This window comes from Gallus gallus, chromosome Z (assembly GCF_016699485.2).
Source record: "Gallus gallus isolate bGalGal1 chromosome Z, bGalGal1.mat.broiler.GRCg7b, whole genome shotgun sequence".
Taxonomy (NCBI): domain Eukaryota; kingdom Metazoa; phylum Chordata; class Aves; order Galliformes; family Phasianidae; genus Gallus; species Gallus gallus.
In genome coordinates this window covers 27,765,221-27,775,820 of record NC_052572.1, presented here as the reverse complement: position 1 = coordinate 27,775,820, position 10,600 = coordinate 27,765,221, and the positions used below count along the sequence as shown (strand labels likewise).

Below are 10,600 nucleotides of genomic sequence, written 5' to 3'. Positions count from 1 at the left end.
TTTCCACGGCTGTATCAAACGCTACGATGGAAATGAGTGGAGCCCTCTGGCGGGGACTGCCCTTGGTTGTCTGTGCCTTTCCACAAGGCAAGAGGCGGCGCACTTAAAGGGCGAGGCATTTCCCATCAGATCCTTATGCGGGAGGCGCGAGTGAGTTGCTGTTGCCAACCGAGAAGTGGAGCCGGCGGAGCTGTTAGCTGGGACCAAAGCGCCCGTAGTACCGCTGGTCTCCAGAAACCCCCGTGTCAGACACGAGGCAGCCCCCAGCGCCAGCACCGGGACGCCTTTGCCCGGTGCGACTGCGCAGGAATGGATCTGTTTTGTCATGTGAGCACTTCCCGGAGCAAGGGAATTGGGCACGCAGTCAGAGGGAGGCCTGGGAATATGAAGGAGCTAAAGAAAAAGCCAGGGAGCCAAGCCCTAAGCAGTAGAAAACCACGTGGCGTACGGAGTGGCATGAAATGGCGGCTCCTCAGAGTGGAACGCAGGCTCCAACAAAATGGCGCCTCCCTATGTAGGTAGGTGGGAGGGAGTTCCGGTTATGGCCCCACCTACTTCCGGGCAACAGCCAATCGGCAGCAGGTCCGGTCCTTCACCCGCAGCACTTTTCCCATCCCGGCACACATTCCGCATTCTGTGCAGCCTTGCCAGCTGGTGAGCGGGCAGAGCGGCAGGCCAGAGGTGCGGGTCTGTGGAGCAGCTGCAGCCACAGCAGCGTCAGCTCTGCATGCCAGAGCTGTCAGCGTTTGGCCGGTCAGTGGGTAAGGAGCGCTGTGTTGCGCACCAGCCTTAGTCAAAGCGCTTGAAAGGGTAAATTCCGGGAGCAGGAAAGGGGCAGGCGGAGAGTTTTGGCGAGTAGTTCTTTGCTCCTTTGGAGACCCCCAGGCGTGTGGTTTCCGCTCTCGGCAGGGAAGCAGAGAGAAGGAGTGACCTGTACGTCGTGACTGTGCTTATGTGGTGCGGTGCGTGCTTACGTCTTTTTTCATGGTTCCGAGCGGGCGACAAGTCCCCAGGTGTTTCAGCAGGGACACGTGAGTGGCTAACCTTGCCTTCTGTGGCTCAAAGCCACTACTGAAAACGCAGGGTTCACTGCTGCCGCCGCGCCTTCAGCAGCCACAAAAATGCAGAGCCAGCAATCTATCAGCATGGCTCAAAGGCCCTGAGGGTATCCGCAGGGAATGTCTTATCCCTTCCATACGTGTGCTTTAGGAGGATCCGCGCGGGTCTGATTTCTGCACTCTGACAAATGCTTTCTCGTTGGGGTTTCACCTGGCAGACAGCTAAACGCCAGACAGCTGCTTGCTCACCCTGCCCGTGTGGGTTATGGGATGGAACTGGTGAGGCAACGGTGTGAGAATCCAGAGGGTGAGATAAAGGTGTTCCGAGAGGTAAAGCAAAAGCTGCAGGCGTAAGCAAAGCAAAGCCAGGAATTCTTTTGCTGCTCCCCCTGGGCAGGCAGATAGACGCTCGTCTGCTTTCTGGGAAGCAGGGTTTAGCACGCGTAACAGCTTGCTGGGAAGACAAAGCCATCACTCCTGAGGTGAACAGCTCCTTCTTCCTTAGGCCCACTTTCCTTGCTGTGCATGACGTGAAACGGTACGGAGTATGGTCTTCTTCTAGCCGTACCAAAGTCATGTGCCGGGACAACCACCACTGCTTGGAACAGATGCTTGTTGTGAGTGAGACGAGTCCCTTTAGGAATGGTGAGCTCCGGTTGTTTTTGTTTGGCCAGTGCTGATGCTGGGTAATTCTGGAGTTGCCAGAAACCACGGCGTGGAAGCCGGAATGAGAGAGCAGAGTTTTCTTTGCGTGTGCTAGAAGAAAGGTGGCGTGCTTTCCCAAAAGAAGGAATTGCACAGGCCGTGTCAAAGTGTAAGTCACGCTGCTGGCCTGTTCAGGGAGCGGGGAACACAGGTCTGTGCACAGCCGCGGGAGCGTTTTGTAGGGGGCCCTTTGCAGGCCCTGAAGTCTGCTGCACAGCTGGTTCTCTTTGTGATGAGACCACTTGTGATGGGAGGAGTGACAGAGGGGTGCAGCAGAAGAGCCTGCTTTATGCCCTTTGTCAGTCGTTTCCTCAAGTAGAGCAGTGCCGAGCTGAGTATTTGGGCCCAAGAGACGTGCTTCCGCATGACAAGGTGTTGAATATCAAAGAGACCCTTGTTCTTGCAGTGCTCTGCCATCACTGATGGCGTGCCGAGAGCTCCTGAATGTGATGAGTGCTTTTTCCACGGCTGTATCAAACGCTACGATGGAAATGAGTGGAGCCCTCTGGCGGGGACTGCCCTTGGTTGTCTGTGCCTTTCCACAAGGCAAGAGGCGGCGCACTTAAAGGGCGAGGCATTTCCCATCAGATCCTTATGCGGGAGGCGCGAGTGAGTTGCTGTTGCCAACCGAGAAGTGGAGCCGGCGGAGCTGTTAGCTGGGACCAAAGCGCCCGTAGTACCGCTGGTCTCCAGAAACCCCCGTGTCAGACACGAGGCAGCCCCCAGCGCCAGCACCGGGACGCCTTTGCCCGGTGCGACTGCGCAGGAATGGATCTGTTTTGTCATGTGAGCACTTCCCGGAGCAAGGGAATTGGGCACGCAGTCAGAGGGAGGCCTGGGAATATGAAGGAGCTAAAGAAAAAGCCAGGGAGCCAAGCCCTAAGCAGTAGAAAACCACGTGGCGTACGGAGTGGCATGAAATGGCGGCTCCTCAGAGTGGAACGCAGGCTCCAACAAAATGGCGCCTCCCTATGTAGGTAGGTGGGAGGGAGTTCCGGCTATGGCCCCACCTACTTCCGGGCAACAGCCAATCGGCAGCAGGTCCGGTCCTTCACCCGCAGCACTTTTCCCATCCCGGCACACATTCTGCATTCCGTGCAGCCTTGCCAGCTGGTGAGCGGGCAGAGCGGCAGGCCAGAGGTGCGGGTCTGTGGAGCAGCTGCAGCCACAGCAGCGTCAGCTCTGCATGCCAGAGCTGTCAGCGTTTGGCCGGTCAGTGGGTAAGGAGCGCTGTGTTGCGCACCAGCCTTAGTCAAAGCGCTTGAAAGGGTAAATTCCGGGAGCAGGAAAGGGGCAGGCGGAGAGTTTTGGCGAGTAGTTCTTTGCTCCTTTGGAGACCCCCAGGCGTGTGGTTTCCGCTCTCGGCAGGGAAGCAGAGAGAAAGAGTGACCTGTACGTCGTGACTGTGCTTATGTGGTGCGGTGCGTGCTTACGTCTTTTTTCATGGTTCCGAGCGGGCGACAAGTCCCCAGGTGTTTCAGCAGGGACACGTGAGTGGCTAACCTTGCCTTCTGTGGCTCAAAGCCACTACTGAAAACGCAGGGTTCACTGCTGCCGCCGCGCCTTCAGCAGCCACAAAAATGCAGAGCCAGCAATCTATCAGCATGGCTCAAAGGCCCTGAGGGTATCCGCAGGGAATGTCTTATCCCTTCCATACGTGTGCTTTAGGAGGATCCGCGCGGGTCTGATTTCTGCACTCTGACAAATGCTTTCTCGTTGGGGTTTCACCTGGCAGACAGCTAAACGCCAGACAGCTGCTTGCTCACCCTGCCCGTGTGGGTTATGGGATGGAACTGGTGAGGCAACGGTGTGAGAATCCAGAGGGTGAGATAAAGGTGTTCCGAGAGGTAAAGCAAAAGCTGCAGGCGTAAGCAAAGCAAAGCCAGGAATTCTTTTGCTGCTCCCCCTGGGCAGGCAGATAGACGCTCGTCTGCTTTCTGGGAAGCAGGGTTTAGCACGTGTAACAGCTTGCTGGGAAGACAAAGCCATCACTCCCGAGGTGAACAGCTCCTTCTTCCTTAGGCCCTCTTTCCTTGCTGTGCATGACGTGAAACGGTACGGAGTATGGTCTTCTTCTAGCCGTACCAAAGTCATGTGCCGGGACAACCACCACTGCTTGGAACAGATGCTTGTTGTCAGTGAGACGAGTCCCTTTAGGAATGGTGAGCTCCGGTTGTTTTTGTTTGGCCAGTGCTGATGCTGGGTAATTCTGGAGTTGCCAGAAACCACGGCGTGGAAGCTGGAATGAGAGAGCAGAGTTTTCTTTGCGTGTGCTAGAAGAAAGGTGGCGTGCTTTCCCAAAAGAAGGAATTGCACAGGCCGTGTCAAAGTGTAAGTCACGCTGCTGGCCTGTTCAGGGAGCGGGGAACACAGGTCTGTGCACAGCCGCGGGAGCTGTTGCAGGCCCTGAAGTCTGCTGCACAGCTGGTTCTCTTTGTGATGAGACCACTTGTGATGGGAGGAGTGACAGAGGGGTGCAGCAGAAGAGCCTGCTTTATGCCCTTTGTCAGTCGTTTCCTCAAGTAGAGCAGTGCCGAGCTGAGTATTTGGGCCCAAGAGACGTGCTTCCGCATGACAAGGTGTTGAATATCAAAGAGACCCTTGTTCTTGCAGTGCTCTGCCATCACTGATGGCGTGCCGAGAGCTCCTGAATGTGATGAGTGCTTTTTCCACGGCTGCATCAAACGCTACGATGGAAATTTTTAGTCATGCTGTGGGCCTGTTCAGAGGGTGTGGAACACAGGTATGGGCACAGCTTTAGTACTTGTCCATCACATCTATTCTTTGCTGGTCCTTCAGCCTTTCTCTTCTGTTTTGCTTCTATGCAGGCTTCTTTTAGTTTGAGTAATATGTTTCGGTTTATCATGCGTTTCCATCTGTATATCCTTTGTGAACTGGTCTTAATGGAATCTCTTCTCTTCTGGCAGGAGCTGCTCCTGGTGTTCCTTCTCTACTAGATTTTTCTCCTTCCATATCCATTTGTTGCCGTGGCCTGCGTTGGGTCTGTTCATCAGACATTTTCATCTTCACTACTGTGGTTCAGGGGAAGAATTTAGCATTTTTTATTTTTTATTTTTTTACCTTTGCTCAGTATGTTTTCCCTGAGCTACTACCATCTTGAGGTATTCCCAAGGGATTACCCCCATAGGGATTACCCCCATAGGGATTATCTCTGTCATGCAACAGCACTACTGGAGCCATATGGAACATACTGTTTCACAGATGGGTCAGCCCTTACTTCTTTGCAGGGGCTTCCAAGACAACTCAGTGGCAGCACCTGTATGTGTTTACATTGTGCAAGTCTCTATGAAAGGGGATGTTTTTTCACCTGAGCACTTTCTGAACCAAAGGAATTGGACATCCAATCAGAATGAGGCCTGAGATTATGTAAGAGTTAATGTGAAAGCCAGAATCCCAACCTTTTATCACTATAAATACATATGGATTTTGAAGATTTGTGAAATGATGGCACCTCAGATTGGAATGTGGACTACAAAATGGCACCTCCCTTTGTAGGTTTGTGGGAAGGAGTCCCAGTCTTGATCCTTCCTACTTCTGGGCAATAAGTGATTGGCACTGGATCCAGTACTTCATCCATGACACTTTTGGTATCCTGGCATGGAAACTACGCAGCGCTGCCATCTGGTAACTGGGAAGAGTGGCCTGCCAGAGGTCTGGTTCTTCGGAGCAGCTATAGCCACATCAGCATCATCTGTGCCTGCCAGAGTGATCACCATTTGTCCATCCAAGTGGTAAGAATCACTCTGTTGCGCAGTGCCTTTAGTCAACAGGATTTGAAAATAAATTCAGTGTGTGGGGCGAACAGTGAGTTTTGGGGAGTGGTTCTTTGCTCCTGTCAAGACTGTAAAGTGGACAGTTTCTGCTCTCAGCTGAAAAAGGGAAAGAGCACATGACCTGTATGTCATGACTGTATTTATGTAGTGTGGTATACTCTTACGTGCATATACTCTTACGTGCAGGAGCTTTTTTTTTTTTTCAGGGTTTCAAGTGAATGACAGGTCCCCAGGTATTTCAGCAGGGACACGTGAATTGCTAACCTTGCCTTCTGTGGCTCAAAGCCACTACTGAATACGCAGGGTTCACTGCTGCTGCGCCTTCTGTAGAGCCAGCAATCTAACAACATGGCTCAAAGGTCCCAAGGGCATAATTAGGGAATATCTTGTCCTTTCCATACATGTGCTTCCCAGAGGATTCACATGTGTTTAATTTCTGCACCCTGACAACTGTGTCCTTGTGGTTTCACCTGGCAGACAGCTAAACACCATACAGCTGCTTGCTCACTCTGCCCATGTGGGTTATGGGAGAGAACTGGCAAGGTAACTGTGGGAGAATTCAGAGGGTAAGATTAAGTCATTTTAGGAGGCAGCTTCTGCAGCTGTAATCATCCTCCAGCCATCTTACATGGTCAGCCAAAGGCCCTGAGTCTATTGTTAGGGACTATCTTATGACTTCCATAGGTATGCTTCAGGGGGGGATATACTTGCATTTGATTTCTACCTCTTGATAGCTCTTTTTCAGTTACCATCATTTTTGTTCAACCTAGTAGACTGCACCACACCACACAATCCTTTGTTTACCTGACTTTATCAAGCATTTATCAGCTTCTCTGCAATAATTCAGTAATTTCTGATTTAGAAGTGATTTTGTATTTCATTATTGTAGAATTGTAGTTGCTCTTTTTCCCTCCCATGCATTTAACACATTGAAGCGATTTTATGCACAAGTTATGTGTTTTCCAACCCGGCCTCTTTTGAATTATTTCTTAGTAATTTGCATGCAATTATAATACTTCTGCTTAGTACCTCCTCTTGTACTCAAGCTCAGGGGAAGTGTCTTCACTGTCTCAAGGGTTTTGTGACCCATGGCCATGATTTTTAATATTATAGTGAAGGGAGTTCAGCTAAAGCTTCAGGGGCCTTGAGGTTTTTTTTTCAAGTTGCCAACATCCTGATTATTTTCCTCCTTGGAGCTTATTTACTCTGGGTTGTTGTTAATTAAATATACTAAGTGTCTTAACACATAAGAAGTACAAAGTGTTTGTATTTGTATTATTTGTATTATTTGTACTATTCAAACATTTTTAGCTAAGTATCATAAGTTATTTTTTAACAATTCCTCCCCTTGAGACTTCTCTTACAAGAAAGGTTTGATCAGTCTCATTTTCTCTGAAGTTTAGTTAGTTAGCCTAGTGCAACACTTAAATACACACTACAATATAACATACAGTCAAACAATAGCTGATATTACTAGAAATGCAACTGTTATGACCTTCCACAGCTGATATTACTAGAAATGCAACTGCTATGACCTTCCACAATCTTAAATGAGGGAATCAGAATGTTGGCCATTTCCATGTCTCTTCAAATCCAAGAGAGTTATCATCTTTCTGGATCTCATGTAAAATTCTAGTTTGTTGTCAGTAGTACAATGTCAACTCCCTTCCACTTTTGTGTCGGCAGCTTTTCTTTCCAGGAGGATATACTTGACCGGCTAGCTTAAATGGAGATACAAGTGAAATCAAAGGCAGAAGAGCTTTCAGTTGGATGTACCTCTGGAGACATGCAAGAATTCTTTGCAAAGATGCCAGGTAATCACTGAAAATCTGATATTCCTTAAGATACATTCGTTTCCTTCCCTGTTAAATTTACAGTGTGAGGTTTCCAACGCAAAATTTTAAATGAACAATTTCCTTCTCTAATCCTAGAAGTTATTCTAACTCTTAATAAAGCTAGAAGCAAAACCTCCATCCACTTCATCTGGACTTCCTGACACAACTTTTCATGCTGCATGTTCATTGCCTGATTCATCTTTTCTACATCTCCACTAGACTGCAGTCTCTATGAAATATATAAATCTCATATAATTTCTAAAAATCTTGACACCTCTTTGCTATTCCTGGACTGCAATGAGGTTCGCTATCTGAACATCTTCTATCTCCTTGTATTCCCAAATCTTAGTATAATTTCTTTTAACAACGTCTTTATTACTTCTTTTGCCATATTCCTTTGGCATGGGAAAGTTTCAGGCCATCCTGAAAAAGAATTAACAATTACTAACAAACATCTCTATTCATTACAGTGAGATAATTTGGAAAACTCAATTTGCCAGTATTGCCTGGGCGTGAAACTTTTCATCTCCCCAGGAGGAGGTCTTCTTTGGATTTTAAGATTTTTTTAATTTTTTTTTAACACTAATTTCACTTTACTGTATAAACAGTCTTAGCAATCAGTACCATATTATTTCCTACTGTGTATTTATTTACTATCTCATTTGAAGCTTCAGTTTGTATATGCACACACCTATGAGTTCACTCAATTAATTCCTTCATTATTTATGGAGTTTCAACACATTGTCCAATTGAAGTTACCCACCGTCCTTTCACAATCTTTATGCGTTACAATTTTTTGTCCAGCTTGTTTTCTTTTTCTATGCATTTAGGTATGTGAATTTTTTAAGTTCTTTTTGAGACAGAAGGTTGCTGAAATTGTTTATAGAGAACTTCTCTTGCAGCCTATATACTTTTCTGTTCCTTCTAATTATACCAGTTTGTTTAAATCAATGTGCTGTGCAGTGTATCACTGCTTTTTCTTCATGTTTCTTAACTGCCTCAAGTAATTACTTAGCCTCTATACTGTATTCTATAGGATTCCTTGTGAAGATTACAATCCTTTTTTCTTTCTAAATTGCACTGTGAGCATATATTAGTCAAAAAATGTATTTTGCATTAGTAAAGACATTAGACAGCTTTCCTTATAATTCCAGGGCTCAAGTTAAAGCAGCTCAGCCTTCAGAGTAGATGTGTTCATGTGTTCACTGATAACTGTTTTGCCTTCATTTCCTTTTTTAGAGTGACAGTGGCTTACCCAGCCTTCTGCTCTTCCTTCACAGCAAAGCTGTGACACCATCCAACCATTTCTAGAAATCCTTTAAATTCTCTCTTTGATTTTTTTTTTTTTTTTTTGGCAGGTGGGGGGGGGGGGGGGGGGGGGGGGAAGAAGGGGAGGAGGAAGAGAGGAGTGTGGATGTCCAGGTCACCTTCTTTCTTATGGATCCCAGTTTTCTTTGTCCCTAGGATATTTCAAATGCAAGATAAATCACATTTTCTGCATTCTTTGTGCTTTCTTCTGTGCACTCTGTGTCTTGCTAGCCCCAGGAAGTTCAATAAGCTGATAGCTGTCTCTTTACATTCTTCAAACATATCTGCCTCCAACAAGACATCATGTATGTATTGTACTAAAACTTGGTTCTGATCTAAAATTACATATTCTTCCAATTTATTTAATAAATCCATTCTCAGTAGAGGTAATGCACATTCTAGCACATAGAAAAAATCATGTGTAAGTATTTTATTTCCAATTTCACACTTAATCAGTTGAAAGAAAAGTCTTATCTCATGTTTTCCTATAGTAGCAATTACTGACATATGGAATTTGCTCTTTGATCCTTTTCAGCTATTTAGTACAAGAATACATTGCCCCTCTGTCGACTTAAGAATTTAACTGTCCTCTTCTGCAGCTTATCTGAAACCATGGGATCTTTAGGGGAATCTAGTTTCTCAATCCCAAATCTGCACAAATTTTCTGTATCAGTCACAAGTAAATGTGCCTTCAGACTATGTGCAGATGGGGTTATCCAATTAACTACTTGTCACTTTGGGCATTGATTTTTTCCAAAGTCCCCTTTCCCTGCAATTTGCACACTGATCTCTCTTCAGAAGGATCCTATTACTTAAATTTCCTCCTGTCTTCATGACCTTCCCCAGTGTTGTGGTTTAACCTGGCAGTAGCTAAGCACTGCACAGTTATTTGATCGCGCCCTTCACTCTAATTCTTACTGGGACAGGGGAGGGCATTTGGGAGAAAAAAACAAAAGGGAAGAAGGGGGCGGGTGGGAAAGGATAATAGTTATGAAAATAATAAAAATAAATATAATACTTATGTGTGTATATATATACATTTATATATATTTGTAATGTGTGTGTGTGTGCATGTGTGCATGAATATATATACATACATATACATGTACATATGTATATGTGTATCTATGTATGCATATATATATAGGTATATATATGTACATATACAGATATATATATACACACACATATAAACGCAAGTGATGCACAAGTGATTTCACATCACCCACTAACAGATCCCCTGTCAGTCCCCAGCCAGGCTTCCCCACCAACTCCCCTATTTGCAGGCTTTTCTCCCATATAATGTCATACAGTATGGAATATCCCTTTGGCCAATCTAGGTCAGCTGTCCTGATTCCATTCTCTCCTAACTCCTTGTTTTCCCCACAGCACCCCTCACAGGCAAAACAGTATGAGAAGCTGAGAAACCAAAACGTCCTTGGCTCTGTGCAGTACTACTCAGCAACAACTAAAATCATGAGTGATCATGAGTTATCGAAATATTCTCCTAAAGCAAAAATATCCCAGCTAAAACTAGGACATGCACCCTTATCTTCTTAGAAAACACCTTTCTTGAGAGGAGGTTTGTATTCAAGTCAATGCAGCAGCCAAAATTGCAGCATTTTCCTTTCTTTCCTTAAATTTCACTTTGTTTCTCCTTCCTTTCCAATTCTTCCCTATTACTGTATATCTTATATGCAATTACTATTATCTGAGACATGGACATTCTAGACATGCTGTCTACTTTTTGTAACTTTCTTCTGATTCCCCTTCATGAAAAAGAAACATGTTCAAGGCCACATTAGATGGAGTCCTGGGCAACCTTGGACTTGGGTTAAGGTTGTTATGAGGAAACTTTCTGGCTGGGCACAAGCCTTGGATAATTATCCCCTTCTTCTCT

General features: G+C 46.2%; 1 long non-coding RNA gene across 17 annotated transcripts in view; it reads left to right on the top strand.

Moving 5' to 3' along the window:
* Window positions 1–620: 620 nt before the first annotated feature.
* Window positions 621–10,600, top strand: part of LOC100859072 — a 38,150-nt gene continuing 28,170 nt past the window's right edge. For all 17 annotated transcript variants that reach the window (XR_006932347.1, XR_006932352.1, XR_006932357.1 and 14 more), the window contains exons 1-3: window positions 621–2,983; window positions 4,691–5,515; window positions 7,244–7,371. This is a non-coding gene — a long non-coding RNA (uncharacterized LOC100859072). The remainder of the gene's footprint in view (window positions 2,984–4,690; window positions 5,516–7,243; window positions 7,372–10,600) is intronic.